At 44.1% G+C, this 15,636-nt stretch overlaps 1 long non-coding RNA gene across 2 annotated transcripts; it reads right to left on the reverse strand.

Annotated features, from left to right (window-relative positions):
* Positions 1-770: 770 nt before the first annotated feature.
* LOC119853802 lies at positions 771-13,303 on the reverse strand. Of its 2 annotated transcripts, XR_006279759.1 has the most exons (4): positions 13,065-13,303; positions 10,386-10,496; positions 8,298-8,795; positions 771-1,974 (listed from the first exon to the last, which is right to left on the reverse strand). It is a non-coding gene; the product is annotated as an uncharacterized LOC119853802 (long non-coding RNA). The 2 variants fall into 2 exon arrangements; XR_006279758.1 differs by lacking the exon at positions 771-1,974 and having other exon boundaries at positions 6,628-8,795.
* Positions 13,304-15,636: the final 2,333 nt, after the last annotated feature.

A 15,636-nucleotide genomic window follows, 5' to 3' on the forward strand; every position in this document is an offset into this window, starting at 1 on the left:
GAAGGGGTAGCGATCTGAGGGCTTGATGAGTCTCGGTAGTCTCTCTGTCACATCGTGAATCCTAGCTCCTGGCAAGCAGCAGACTTCTCAGTTTTCCCAGTCAGGGCGGCAGATAGATGACTCAGTCCCCCTAAGGAGAGAGTTCCCGACCACCACCACCCGTTTCCTTCTCTTGGGAGCGGTGGTCATGGAACCCCCAACCCTAGGACAGTGCATCTCATGCCTTCCAATCGGTGTAGACTCCTTCTTTTCCTTCCCTCAGATGTGTCATCTAGTCCACTCTCCACATTAGTACTTGTGGAAAGAACATGAAAACAGTTACTTACCTGTATCTGCATTGCTGGTACATGGACGTTCCCCTTTCTTCTTCTGGAGGTCACATGCTGCCAAATTTCTTCACCGTCCTCCTGTCCCCGCAGTGCAGCCTGCTCTGAATCTTCAGAACGTTGTGTCTGTAGAAGCATATCCTGATGTCTGTCCAGGAAATCTTCAGTTTCTCTTATGCAACGCAGGGTCGATAGCTGTTGCTCCAGACCTTGAACCTTCTCTTCAAATATGGAGACCAACTTTCACTTGGTACAGACAAAGTCGCTTCTGTCCTGTGGAAGAAAGACAAATATGGCACATCCAGTGCAGGTCACAACAGATGAACACTCCCCATCCATATTACCTTCCTTCTATGAGTTTCCTCAGGAGTTGTAGTAACTACTCAGAAAAGCCGGCAAGATGTAAGCCTCAGTGGGCTCTCCCCAGGTGAACTTCCAGGCAAACTCCCTCTGTTAGCCTCTCTGCTGTTCCCTGCTCAGCTGGTTCGCATTTTTATAACAGTCAGGCCCATTCAAGGCTCACCTGGAACAAAGCACTCCCAATTCACACTTTCAGGTAATTTTTAACTGCAAAGTATTGCATTTTGAGTGATGGAATTAGGAACCAGGATAGCTAGTCTGTGTCTGTGTCTTTCTACACTGTGGAGAAATTGTTGATTGCACTGGCTGTGCTAGAGATGATCTAAAGATGTTGGCTGAGATTTTCAAAGCCGCCTAAATAATTGCCATTAAAACTGATGGGAATTTCATGTCCAAATCCTTTAGGTGGCTTTGTTATAACCAGCTGAGCCAACAAATGCTGAAAAACACCTGACCGGCTGTTTTGTGTGGATACTAGGAATGCCTGTGTGTTGCAAGCTGTGTTCTACAGCTCACTGCTGTAGCTCAAGAAAGCTTATGCTCAAATAAATTTGTTACTCTCTAAGGTGCCACAAGTACTCCTTTTCTTTTAGAGATCTGTAAGTGCAGTGGCAAAGACATATATAATAAATGTACCTTAAAGGAACTCCTTGAACTTGAAATCTAGTCATTTAAAAAAAAATAGTTAAAAGTCATTTCAGGAACACTTGGTTCTGAGCCCTCCCCTGCCCCTGGCCAATTTTTGTGGTTTTAAATTTCAACATACCTATTTTTAAAAGAACATTTCTGTATCCCTTGGTGTTGTCTGAAAAATCGACACAAACAAAAAGGGGGAAATAACTGAATAACTGCATAGAGGACTGAGTGAAAAGTCCATAATGCAAAAAATAAACTGGAAAAATAAAGAAAATAATTTCTCTAATGACTTTCATTTATAGTGAAATATATTCAAACAGTAGTAGGGAAACATTTCAGATAAAAGTCTGATCAAGTTGACAGCGTCATTTAAATATGTTTTTGTGGTTTTATGATTAAGTTTTTTATTCTATTTGGCCAATATCTTTACTTTTTACTCAATAGCTTTTACCTAAATACATTTTATGGATTTTACATGGGAGGGATCATTCAAGTAACATCTTATCAAAGGTTTGACTCAAAGATACTAGTTGTGAATCAGCTAGTGGTGGCTTAAATGACATTAATGCGAGCCTTGGAGGAAGAGGGAAATGGGGAGTTGGCAGCAGTTGTTGAGCAGCATCGTTTCTTCCAACATCTGTTATTGTAAGGGCTGGTGAAGAGAATTGGCAAAATGGTTAGATATGACTGGAACAAAGATAATTACATTGATTTTGAGCTGAATACAAGATGTGTTTCTCAGAGGTAAACCTAATAGTATCTGTATATTGAACAGAGCATGAGGGAATCCCCAAATGTTCATGGAGACTTTTGACACTTGGGGTGAAATCCTGGCCCCACTGAAGTGTGGCTAGGGTTTCACTCTTAGATTTCAAATGACAAAGTGTTAGGACCCACTGAGAGTGACACCAGCCCTGTGGGGGTAACCTGGGTGCAGTGGTCCACTGTCAGAAATTCCACTCCGGGCAGGCTGGGGCAACGCCAGCCTCTTCATGATGGGTGGCTGTGGTGAGCTAGACAGAAAATTGGGGGGGCTGCAGCCCCTTCAGCATAAGGCCCCACCCCTCTCAATGGCCCTGCCCCCTGCTCCTCCTCAGTAAGTTCCAGCCCCATCTCCTTCTCCCCAACCCTGAAGCTCCACCCCAGACTTGGCTGGCTGCTCCTCAGCTCCTCCCCACCTTCTGACTGCTCATAGCTGGTACAGCCACCAGGGTGGGGGGACCCACCTGCGGAGCTGGCAGAGCCCTTGGGGAGCAGTGACCGTGGGCTAGGGCCCAGAAGCCCAGGCAGGAGCAGGTCAGTTCAGGCTGCTGTGGGGAGCCCCTGGACAGGAAGGGATGGAGTTGGGGCAGGGACTTTGGGGAAGGGGTTTGAATGGGGGCTGGGCGGAGGCGGGACCGGGTTGGAGTCAGGGCGGGATGGGGGGCAGACGGAATGTTGAGCACCCACCAGCGCCAGCAGAAGTCGGCGCCTATGGCTCTTGGACTCTCCCCCTGGGCTTACTCCTGTGAAGCACTGCCGCCTTCAGAGCTGGACACCCAGCCAGCAGCCACCACAGCATCTGCTCTGCCTTCACAGCTGGGTGGCCGGAGTGTGGTGGCTGCTACCAGGTGGCTACGGGAGGGCTAAGGTAATTTTTGGGGTGGATATAGCCCCTGCAAGCCCCCTCCAGGGCCATCCCTGAAGGTAGGAGACTGAAGTGGAGCTAAGTGGCTGCAATCCCCCCCTCTACTGGAGGAGTCTAACTAGGTACATGACGACCTAACACAGTTAGGAACCACATCTATAGTCAGTGCTGTGTGTTGCTGCAGAACATGCCAACTAACTCAACTGAAAAATTAAGTATCACTTTTTTCCTTAGACTGGACAAGGCCTTAGAGGAGCATGGAACCCACTACTCTGTCAGGAAGGGGATGTAGCCGAAGTGCCTAAGGGACTGCAGATACTGTGTAGCCCCTCATCAGCCACAACCAGTGGGCAGCCTGTGAAGCCCCTGAATTTTGAGTGGCAAACAGGGGATAGTCTTATTCATACATGAACTGCCTTTTTCACACAGATTTTTGGAAGAAAACAGCCATTCTTCAAGTTTTTGTGTGAACCTAAGCCCCATTGCTCAAATGTTCATGCATGGTCTGGTTACTGTGAGCCTCATTTTCAACCCTATAAAGACTATAGTGCAGAAAAGGCAGATATTTTCAATAAATGTCTCCATTCTGTATTTGGGAGAAAAAAAAACAGATGATGCAGTTTTATCATATGGGCATGAGAGCACTCTTTCCATTCCACTAATATCTCTGGAGGATGTTAAACAGAAGTTGCAGAAGTTGTCATGGGATAAGAGGGAAGATCCTTTCATGGATTGAGAACTGGTTAAAAGACAGGGAACAAAGGGTAGGATTAAATGGTAAATTTTTAGAATGGATAGGGGTAACTAGTTCCCCAAGGATCAATCCTAGAACTTGCGCACCATAGAGGCTGCCACACCATAAAATGACAAGGAAAAAAAGAAAGAAAAGAAGGGGCCTGGAGGGGAAGTCTATAGTCACTTCCTGGGAGATGGGAGGTGTCTGGCAAGAAGACAAAGAAAGGAGTAATCTATGTTTACTCCTTGGGAAGAGAGAGTTTGGGTTGTTAAACCCAAAGAAGGGGGCCAGAGAATAGAACAGGGGAATAGGAAGGAGTCCAGGGAAATAGCAGCAGGGACTGGGAGCAAGCAGACCACAGTTGCTAGACAAAGTCCCTGGTCTGGAGCCCAGAGTAGTGGGTGGGCCCAGGTTCTCCTACCAGTTGCTTGGGATGTGGCATAGAACCTGGCCTTGGAGCAGAAGACTGTCTGGAACTGCATGTCGACAGCTGACCCAGTGGGACTTTGATACCCCAGAAAGGGAGGACTGTACAGTGACCTGGCTGGAGGTCTGAGGAGAAACGTGGTGTGAGCAACCACCAGAAGGGGGTATCAGACTTGAATGGAGCTAGTCCCCACACATGGTCACAAGGAGGCGCCACAGTGGTGATTGGACCCCGTTACACATCCTTTTCAGAAAGCAAAGGTTGAGATCTCTTTGGAAACCTTTCAATAAACTTCACCCTTGCTAGAGCGAGGGAGTCATAGAAACTGCAAGTTTCAGAGTAGCAGCCGTGTTAGTCCATATCCACAAAAAGAAAAGAAGTACTTGTGGCACCTTAGAGACTAACAAATTTAGCCTCTAAGGTGCCACAAGTACTCCTTTTCTTTTTATAGAAACTGCAAGAAAGTGAGTTGTGGAGCGAGGATGGTTTTTTAGGACACAGCAGCATCAGACTAGAAAGGGAAGCTGGTCATCAAAAAGAGTGAGAGGTGCAGGCGGTAGGGCTGCAGAATGGGCTGGGCAAGGTGAGAAGGCTAAGGAAGCAGCTCAGAGAATCCCATGAGAAATATCAGAGAAGACCATGGGAGTAGTTGGGAAGGGATTGCGGGAGCATCCCAGCTCTCCAGGGAATATCCAGCGTCAGAGCAGTCTCTGAATTTAAAATCAGAGCCCAAGCCACAGAGTTCTGGTTTAACTTGAAGGTAAGGGCCTGTGTGGGCACAGCTCTGAGGGTCAATAAAGATAAATCCCAAAGGACCACTTTGCCTTCCCCTGGTCCTTAAACATTCCTCTGTTTATATATACTATTCTACCCAGCAACATCCCAGAGAAGGAAATGCCATAGAAGTGCTGAAAGAGAGAAATGGAGCAGCTGACAATAAATTAGAAGGAAAAGGAATTCAAACAATGTACACTCCACCCTCATTGTCATGTCATCTTTCAGAGCCCAGCTGAAAGGGAGCCCTTATTTATTATTTGGGGACATCAAATAACATAGTGAATGTTTTTGAATCCCAAGTCTGACCTCCAGACTACTAACCTCCCCATCTTTGTGAGACATATGGATGCCATTTCCTTAGGAGGAGAGTAGGGGTGGACAGTGATGAATTAATCTTTTCTGATGCCCTAGGATAAGAATGCTGTCCTTTCATCCCACCCCTCCTAAAGTTAGAAAGTAAAAAAATTGCACCTCTTTTCCCTTCGCTATGTCCTCTGTCGGGTGGAAGCATTGAATTCAACAAACCAGCAAAATGGCAAGAATAAATGAACTGAACACAGTGTCCAAGTGATCAGAATACAACCAGTGTGTCATTGTGAAATATATGTCCAAGTCTCATAAAAATTCAAAGAGAAAAATGTTTTTAAAAATCACCTGAATACCCCTGCTCCAGTTTATTTTGACCACTGGATTCTAGTAAAATAAACCTGTGCCACCATTTTTTTTCTTGTGTCCCCCCAGACACGTTTATTCTAACACCTGGAAAAGAAAGAGTGATGTAATTCAAAACCTTTCTGAGAAGTAGGAATATCCAATGGCATCATCACTCTTTACATGCGCCAATGAGTTCTTTGATGGCTGCTGAGTCCGATGCGTGAGTGACAGTCCCATCCTACAGGTAGGGCACACTCACAAACTAGCAATGCTCTGTGTGACACCCTGGCACCCCAATATTCACCACTGTCATGTAATTAGTATATGTTTTGTAGAAAGTATGTTGTGTAAGGTATCATTCTAAAAGTCTTGATCTGCTAGACATTAATATCTCGTTGGACTGTGTGTGTTATCATATGTGAAGTGATGAAGTTTGGCTATGTATGTGTTACTGAAACATGTTGTGAGGTTGAAAACACCCACAAGCAGCCTTTCAGGTACAACAGTAAAAAGGCCAAACAATGTTAAAGGCTTAATGAGGAAATGCACACAAGCACAAGGATTACCCCAGGAACTGTATACAATAGAAACCTCTCAGAGATAGCACTACACAATGGGAACTGTTTGACCCAGGTCACAGAAAAAGAGCTTTCCAGCAAGTGGGAAGAAGATATAAAAGGGGGACAATGACATCATGAGGATACCTCTCTTTCCCTGCAACAACACGCCTGGAAACACCTGAGGGGCAAGGACTGAACTGTGGGAAGTGATGGTCCCAGGCTAGAAGGATCTTTAGCCTGTGTATGAAAACCTGGGAAAGCCAAGGCAGCTTGTGCCTTAAGAGTCTGCCAGCCTGTTTATCACTCAAGGTATGAATTGCTAATTTATATCCTACCTCTCTAGTGTGTTACGCTCAGTTTGTGGTTTTTGTTTATTTACTAAGGTAATCTACTTTGATCTGTTTGCTGTCACTTAAAATTATCTTTTGTAGTTAATAAACTTGTTTTTGTTTTCTCTAAAACCAGTTTGTGGAATTCATAACCAGGGGGCAAAAAGCTGTGCATATCTTCCTCCACATTGAGAGAGGGGGCGGATTTCATGAGCTTACGCTGTATAGTTCTCTGTGCAGCGCAAGATGATACAATTTGGGGTTTACACTCCAGACAGGTTTGCACTTGGGTGCTGGGCAACTCTCTAGCTGAAGCCTTCCCATGTGGTGCTGATTTCAGTGTCTGTGTCTTTCTGCACTGGGTGCGTCCTTACCTGTGTGTGTGCTACAGGAGGCTTGAGGGCCTGGCTCAGCAAGACCGTGTAAGGAAGCCCAGGCTGGTGGAACAGGCAGGCTCACTGGTACCCCAGTACATCAGGTGGCACCCTGTGGGGGGGGTAATCTGTCACACTCTGAATCCGAGCAGCAGATTCTTTCCTCCTCTGACACCGGACATAACAAAGCTTGATCCAGTCCGCCTTACAATGCCTCAGTCAATCTACAAGTCTACTCCTCCAACCAGAGGAGCATTCTGCACTCCTTTCCCAATCATCCACAGAGATTCCAAAGGATACTAAATCATCTTTGCAAACATCCCAAAATCTGCACAGCGGTCTGCCTCTCTTTCTAGACCCTTCACGAGCTTCAGAGTACAGCACACTCTTTGGGATCCTGTAGTCCGGCATTCTATTGAGATGTTCAAGCCACCTTTTCTTCCCATGAACGTTCCCATGAATGACATACCAGCACAATTTAACACTTCCACCTTTGTCACCCTGTCTTGCCATATTATTCAAAGAATTTTATACAAGCATCTGATATGAAAACTATTTAGTCTTTTGGTATGTTTGGCATAAGTCATCCATGTTTCTGAGCCATATAGAAGAGTGGATAAAACACGTCTCATAAATATGGATTTTCACTTTAGTTGACAACTTGTTATTGTTCCAGGATCTGTCTTGCAAAAGACCAAAGTTCCTGGTTGCTTTGCCAATTCTACTAGTAAGCTCAGCATCAAGAGCTATATTGCTGGTAACAGTAGAGCTAAGGTAGCAAAATTAGTCAACAACATCTAGACGAATACCATATAAGGTGATATCTGGAACTGGTTCTGAAGAGTCTTGGTGCATAATAATAGACTTCTTCAAGCATATTGCTAGCCCAAATATTTTGCATGAATCAAAGAACTTGGTAATAAGATGTTGTAGGGCATCAACACTAAGACCCACAAGGGCTGCGTCATCTGCAAACAACAGGTCCCTCATGATGATCTCCTTCACCTTCGTCTTAGCTCTGAACCTTCCAATGTTAAACAAAATTCCAGCATGTCTAGTGCTAAAATAGACACCATTTCGAACATCACAGAACGCGTATTGAAGCGGGAATGAGAAATAAATATTAAACAATGTAGAAGCCAGTACACAACTCTCCTTCACTCCACTGTTGATGTTAAATGAGTCAGACTCTTGGTTTTCTTACATTACAGTTGCCTTCATGCTATCATGTAAGTATTTCACAAGCCTCTTCAGAACAGTGTAAAGCCGTGACTGTCGAACCACGTCAAAGGCTTTTGTTAAATCTATAAAAGCCATGTACAGTGGAATACGCTTCTCTCAGCGCTTTTCCTGCAATTGTCTTACAGAGAAGACCATGTCTATGGTGGACCTTCCCGAGCAGAAGTCACACTGACTCTTGGGATATATTCTCTCAGCTAAAGTTTGAAGTCTAGCTAAAAATTTTTCCCACTATATGAAGAAGAGATATACCTCTGTGGTTATTATAATCACTTCTGTCTCCTTTGTTTTAATAGAGTAGGATGAAACAAACATCCTTAAAATCTTGCAGAACAGTTTCTTCCTTCCAACAGAGTAGCAGCACTTCATGCAGTCTTTGCACATTTGTAGATTTCAGCAGGTAAACAGTCAGTCCTAAAGCTTTGTTGTTGGGAATCTTTTTCCTCCAGTGTAGGTTTGACATCCAGTGAAGTCATAACTTCAAACCCAGACAATTTGTCTAACACTCGTTGGTCTACTACAGACTCCCTTGAGTATATCATTCCATAGTGCTCCATCTACCTCTCCAGTTGTTCCCTTTATCAGTTATAATATTGCCATCCAGATCTTTCAGTGGAGCTGTTTTGTTCTTTATCGGCCCAATGGCTGTTCTAATGTCCTCACACAACCGTCTATGGTCACCTGCGTCAGCCACCTGTTGGATGCCGTCACAGAGACACAGCCAAAATTCTTGAGCTCACCTCCTGCAAGCTATTTGAACAAACAAACAATATTACAAAACAAAAACTATAGACTTTGATTTCTTGATCAGAGAGTATGTGCATCTCATTTCTCAAAGAAGGATCAGAAAACTCTAAAAATATTCATTCATCAAGGTAAGAAGCTATAGATGGGATGGACCACTGTTAGAATAGGCCAGTTAGCCACAATTAACCCATAACCTCCAAATGTTCAAAGACGGTTGTCTCTAAAAAGCAACACCTGAATATAAAGTACTTCTATCTTGTTTTACCTGTTTGCCTCGCTCATTACACTTTAATTGTCCTTAATGTTGACAATATAAACAGAAATCCATTCATTAGTGCAACCATCTGTTAAATTGTTTCTCTCAAGGCAGAATTATTCAGTTTCTCAGCCCAAAATTAATTTCTCTTGAAAAGTTTCCCCCACACATAAAAATTAAACTTGTATGTAGATATATGTTGTAAGTCAATACTAATGCGTATGAAAAGCACAGTAATGAGACTTCAGAAGACTGAAGTTACTGTTGGCTGAACCAGAGAAGTAACAATGTAATCTTCCACATACTGTCCTAACAGTAGGCCTCAACCTCATTCTGACCAGATGGTATTTCATTCTCCAAACAAATTCAGTTCTTGGCCTTTCAGGTTCCACTGCCAAAGCGGTTGTGATGCCAGAAGTCATCGGGTGGGTGTTTTTAAATGCAGACTTGTTTTCTAGGACTTGATCTGAAGCCACCAATTAATTTCACATAGTCCACCTAACAGCCACAATTAGGAGGCAACTCGCTTCTTGGGTTGTATTTAAACCAGTGATCTCGGAGTGAAAAACCCTGAAATCCAGTATCAATTCCTTGCATCATCCAGGAAACTAACATTACATTTTCATATGGATGTGGACATCATACAAATATTGTGTTGTTATTTGTGTGTGTGTGTATGGTCCCTAGCACAATGGGATTATGATCTTTTGTTGGCATTCAAGGTGCTTCCATAATACAAATAAATAATATATAAAATAATAATAATAATGAGACAAGGTGGGTGAGGTAATATCTTCTATTGGACCAACTTCTGTTTTGAGATACAGAGCTCTTCTTCAGGTTACCACCTTGTCTCTCTAATATCTTGGGACTGACATGGCTACAACCACACTGAATACAATAATAATAATTATAATCATACTAATAACAACGATCACTTGTCTGCCCCTGCTACTTTCCCCACAGTTACTCCTTCTCTCTAAATCTCCTGATTTAGTGACAATGGAACATGGATGCCAATACAAACATCTTAAAGTTTAACAAGAATAAAAATGAATATTAACTGTCCTGCTCAAATGCAGCTGTCTTCATCTTTTTCAGTTTCTCTGGATGGTACTGATATTACTTTTGTTTATCCTAGCTAAAGCCTGAGCATATTTTACCCCATATGCTGTATTAAATCTTAAACAAACAACACTGACAGATTTCCTCTCTCGTTTTGGCTATCTCAGGACTTGCTCGGGAATGTTTCATGCTATATACAAAGACACTGATTCATCCCAATTTGTCCTTCACTGCTTACTACCAATTTTTGATGTACACTTCATGCAGTTCACCTTTAGGTAGGGTCAGAATTGTGTCCTGTGTCACTGCGGCTGAGGCCTGGTACAAGGGTTGCCATTAAAACTTTACATCTGAAGGGATTCTGGTAACACAGAAGCTCTTATCTGAAACATAAGAAGATACCAGGGTTACTGAAGACTGCTGGGGCAGTGAAGGTTGAGTTTTAAATGTTCCTGCTGCCCCACTACCCCTAAGTCTACCACTGTCTTTTATATCAACATTGAACCCAGTAGTTTGGATAACTTGTTGTCACTCATAGAGCCCAATACATGCTCAGGAACATCTAAGAATATCCCTAGCTCACAGTGTACTGGAATTAGTGCTCTGCTCTGAACTCCTACCTGAAGAGAGACTGAAAGCGTAACGCTCTGCCCCTTCCATTCTGATGTGTGGCAAATGCTCTAGGATTGATATGATGCCACTTGCATGGTCTCTTGTAGGCTGGCTGACAGGAAATGCATTCCCAACTCCCATTTTACAGCTGCCTGGTGAGGACTTGGTTACAGTTTGAGAAATAGGGCTAAAATGTGTTTGAGCTGGGTTGTTCAGTAAGGTAGCTGCTACAGTGTAGATGGGACTTCAACACTAGAGTTCAAACCATATTAGTCAAAGCCATATTGAAAAATGGTTCTTGCTTGAAAGGCACTAGCACTGTTTCAAACCCTAGGGTAAGATTGTGTCTACACAAAGATATTTTATCAAATTGAATTGCACTCCTAGCATTTGTTGCATATTATCTCACAATAGATTGAAAGCTATTTTAGGGCACAGACTATGTCCTCCTGTATGTTGGTACAGCACCTAGCGCAATGAGGTCCCAAACAAGCTGAGGCCTCTGGGTGTTAATAGAATACAATTAATAAGTAAAATACTAATAGAAGTATATGGAAACAATTATATGTCCATGGAAATGGCTGGTGGGGATAGGCTCCATTGTTGGCCATGAGATACCGTCCACAGCCATCCCATCCCATCCTTTCAACAGGAGGGCATCAGATTTATTTTAAGGAGCCCAGAATTAAATCAGTGACTCTCAACTGCTTTCATGAAATGAACTTACGCAATAACAGAAACAAATTCCTTCCCCATCTACTTCTCTTCCCCAACTGACATCAACCCATAAACAAAGGGAGTCTGTGAGAAATCATGGATCAGGTATCCTCCCCTTTCCACACAATCCAAGTTGCAGCCGTTACATTGAGGGAGGGTATGTTCTCCCTTTGAACAGAACTTCCATTCACCACTGAGCCAGCACAACTTACAGTAGCAATAACTAATGAGACATTCAGGTGTGCGCCAGGGGAGAATGGGTGTACGGGTCACAACCCAGGCTGATAGCACGTCATCAATAAAAGTGTTGTCAGAGACTGAATGGCTCAGAGCATTGATATACCTCACGTGGTGGCTCAGAGCCCCCACCTAGATCAGCAGTGGTCATAAAGAGTAATCCTCTGGTGACTGTTTGGTGGCAGCTGTGAAATGAATTTGGAGAGCTCAGTTCTCAGGGAATCAGCCACTTCCCAAAAGCCACCACCAAAGCCATTGTTACTAATTGGCAATTGTGTTATCAGAAAGGATGTGGATGGCGCTGTAGGCTAACCAGCGCCAGCTCCTGCAGCTCAATGTTGAGTCACCCTGATGGAGCAGGGTTGCTCCTGTCAGTTGTACACAGGCAAGGATTTATATAGATGCAAAGGATATACCTTGCTGCTTCTACAACAGGCTCCAAGTTACTTTCTCTCTGATTCAATTTTAGTGATTGTTGTGGGATGCCAATTCAAACACCGCAGGGCCAAAATCATCCTTGGTGTAAAGGGTGCAACTCTGCTGAGGACAGTTGCTTATCAGAGGGCTGAATTTGGTCCCTCATCTTGTTTGGTCTGTTTGGCTGTCACTGAGCTCACGGCTCTCTAAAATGTGGGTGCGTTTGATCCGAGGCTTTTATCTGCTTTTTGTTTAGTTGTCATTGGCCTGTTTCTTGATCAAGGTTCATATGTGCTCAAATAGCTGGGCAATTCATCCTTCCCATATGAGTAATTGCAAGGAAACTTACACAGGCCATTTGTTTTGACATTTGTTCAAAATCCCAGCAAGTCCTGCTCTCTCACATTACACGGAATGCCTGTGGATCACTGCATGGTGGGGTCAGCACCCAGACTCTGTGCACAGGTAAAAACACACAGCATTCTCCCCACTTCCCAGTTTTTCCCCACAGCATTAAACAAGCTCAGACAATGGTAATAAGTGCACTCAGGGAGGTCTCCCCAACATCCCTCCTTAGAAATGGGCTCTTCTTGGCGGAACAAGGAGGTCACTCAACCTGTTCCAAGAACCACAATGGAAAATTGCCCTTCTTATTCTTTTGGGTCAGTTCTAGGACACCCAGACCTCTTTAAGCCTTGTGTCCCTCTTTCCATCTCTCGCATCCTGTTGGGTGATGCTTGGCTACCTACTATCTCATTGGTTTTCTGATCCTGTTGTCTGCCTCTGCCACCCCACTAATGACTCCTTCCCCCTTCTCCTCCTGTCCATGTGTGACCCAGGTCCCAGTGGGGGCCAGCTGTGGTCACTCAATTAGGGTGAACTGCAAAGAATGGTGCAATCCCCAAAAAGCTGGTCCATATTCCAATACTTAGATTTACCAAGCCAGCATAAAACATCTTCTTTATTACCTTACGGGTTACTCAGAAGTCCAAACACAGTTCCCTTAAAGTGATCCAGACTCAGGACTCCATCCAGGTACCTGTAATAAGAGGAGGCCCTGAAACATAAACCCTTGGTATCAGAGGCCTGGTATGAGACCTAAGGCCTGAGCTAAAGTAATAGTCAAGACTTTGCTAACATGAAGCAAAATTAAGCTGAGAGCCAGAGGCAGGCCCTGCTCACAGAAGCTGGCAAAGAAAGGGCTGATGTTGCATAAATATATGCTGTTGCACAAACATATATCTAAAGTGTATTGGATACCAGAGCCATAAACAAATGGTACAAGAACATTCGTATACCGTCCACATAGATAACAAGGACAGGGGCAAAAGGCTAGTATGATGGATAGAGTTGTTGGTTCGAACCAATATGTACCAGGTGAGAGGCGGCACCTTACTGCGTAGAAGGGTGGTGCATTGTTACGTAAAGGGGTTGCACCTCAAGACGTCAGGAGAGTTATGTAACTTGTTTGTACTTGTGTATAAGAATACATCCCTGGGGCGGTGTCTCTGTCCAGCCTAGGGGGCAGTGGAAAGTCCCGCCACTGACTGAGCTGTGTCCATTGTCAGGGAGCACATAGGGACTAGCGACAAACCGTAGATATATAATCCGGGGAGCTAGACATCGTGTTTCTCTTCGACAATAAACCTGGCTGACGTGCCTTCGTACCTTACTGGAGTCCGGGGTCATTGGGCGTTCTCTAGGGGTCTGCTGTGCCAGCGATCTGCAGAGCCGGGGCAGCACAGAGAGGGGACGGAAGCACGCACACAGCCAACTGATATCAACATAGAGCAAGAGCAGAGCACCACACCGGTGGAATCTGACAACAATGCCCATGTCAAATATGATGATTTCTGAAAATCTTATTTCATGATATAAAAGAAAAGGTTCTACCAATCCCAAAGGATCACACACAACCTCCCAGGTTATTGAATATTCCAGATCTTACCCAAATACACGCTATAGCCAATTCTTATTAACTAAACTAAATTTTATTAAAAAACAAAAGAGAGTATGGTTAAAAGATCAATATACATACAGACATGAGTGCAAATTCTTAAAATTCAGATTCATAGCAGAGATGGAGCTTTGTAGTTGCAAAGAGTTCTTTCAGAAATAGTCCATAGGTTATAGTCCAATGTTTATATTTCAGGGCGATCCAATTAGAACTGGGATCTGAGTCCTTATGGCTTAGCAAAAAGAAAAGGAGTACTTGTGGCACCTTAGAGACTAACAAATTTATTAGAGCATAAGCTTTCGTGAGCTACAGCTCACTTCATCGGATGCATTTGGTGGAAAAAACAGAGGAGAGATTTATATACACACACACAGAGAACATGAAACAATGGGTTTATCATACACACTGTAAGGAGAGTGATCACTTAAGATAAGCCATCACCCACAGCAGGGGGGGGAAAGGAGGAAAACCTTCCATGGTGACAAGCAGGTAGGCTAATTCCAGCAGTTAACAAGAATATCAGAGGAACAGTGGGGAGTGGGGTGGGGGGGAGAAATACCATGGGGAAATAGTTTTACTTTGTGTAATGACTCATCCATTCCCAGTCTCTATTCAAGCCTAAGTTAATTGTATCCAGTTTGCAAATTAATTCCAATTCAGCAGTCTCTCGTTGGAGTCTGTTTTTGAAGCTTTTTTGTTGAAGTATAGCCACTCTTAGGTCTGTGATCGAGTGACCAGAGAGACTGAAGTGTTCTCCAACTGGTTTTTGAATGTTATAATTCTTGACGTCTGATTTGTGTCCATTCATTCTTTTACGTAGAGACTGTCCAGTTTGGCCAATGTACATGGCAGAGGGGCATTGCTGGCACATGATGGCATATATCACATTGGTAGATGCGCAGGTGAACGAGCCTCTGATAGTGTGGCTGATGTGATTAGGCCCTATGATGGTATCCCCTGAATAGATATGTGGACAGAGTTGGCAACGGGCTTTGTTGCAAGGATAGGTTCCTGGGTTAGTGGTTCTGTTGTGTGGTGTGTGGTTGCTCGTGAGTATTTGCTTCAGATTGGGGGGCTGTCTGTAAGCAAGGACTGGTCTATCTCCCAAGATCTGAGAGAGCGATGGCTCGTCCTTCAGGATAGGTTGTAGATCCTTGATGATGCGTTGGAGAGGTTTTAGTTGGGGGCTGAAGGTGATGGCTAGTGGCGTTCTGTTGTTTTCTTTGTTGGGCCTGTCCTGTAGTAGGTGACTTCTGGGTACTCTTCTGGCTCTGTCAATCTGTTTCTTCACTTCAGCAGGTGGGTATTGTAGTTGTAGGAATGCATGATAGAGATCTTGTAGGTGTTTGTCTCTGTCTGAGGGGTTGGAGCAAATGCGGTTATATCGTAGCGCTTGGCTGTAGACAATGGATCGAGTGGTATGATCTGGATGAAAGCTAGAGGCATGTAGGTAGGAATAGCGGTCAGTAGGTTTCCGATATAGGGTGGTGTTTATGTGACCATCGCTTATTAGCACCGTAGTGTCCAGGAAGTGGATCTCTTGTGTGGACTGGTCCAGGCTGAGGTTGATGGTGGGATGGAAA

The sequence above is a fragment of the Dermochelys coriacea genome, chromosome 3 (assembly GCF_009764565.3).
Source record: "Dermochelys coriacea isolate rDerCor1 chromosome 3, rDerCor1.pri.v4, whole genome shotgun sequence".
Classification (NCBI taxonomy): domain Eukaryota; kingdom Metazoa; phylum Chordata; order Testudines; family Dermochelyidae; genus Dermochelys; species Dermochelys coriacea.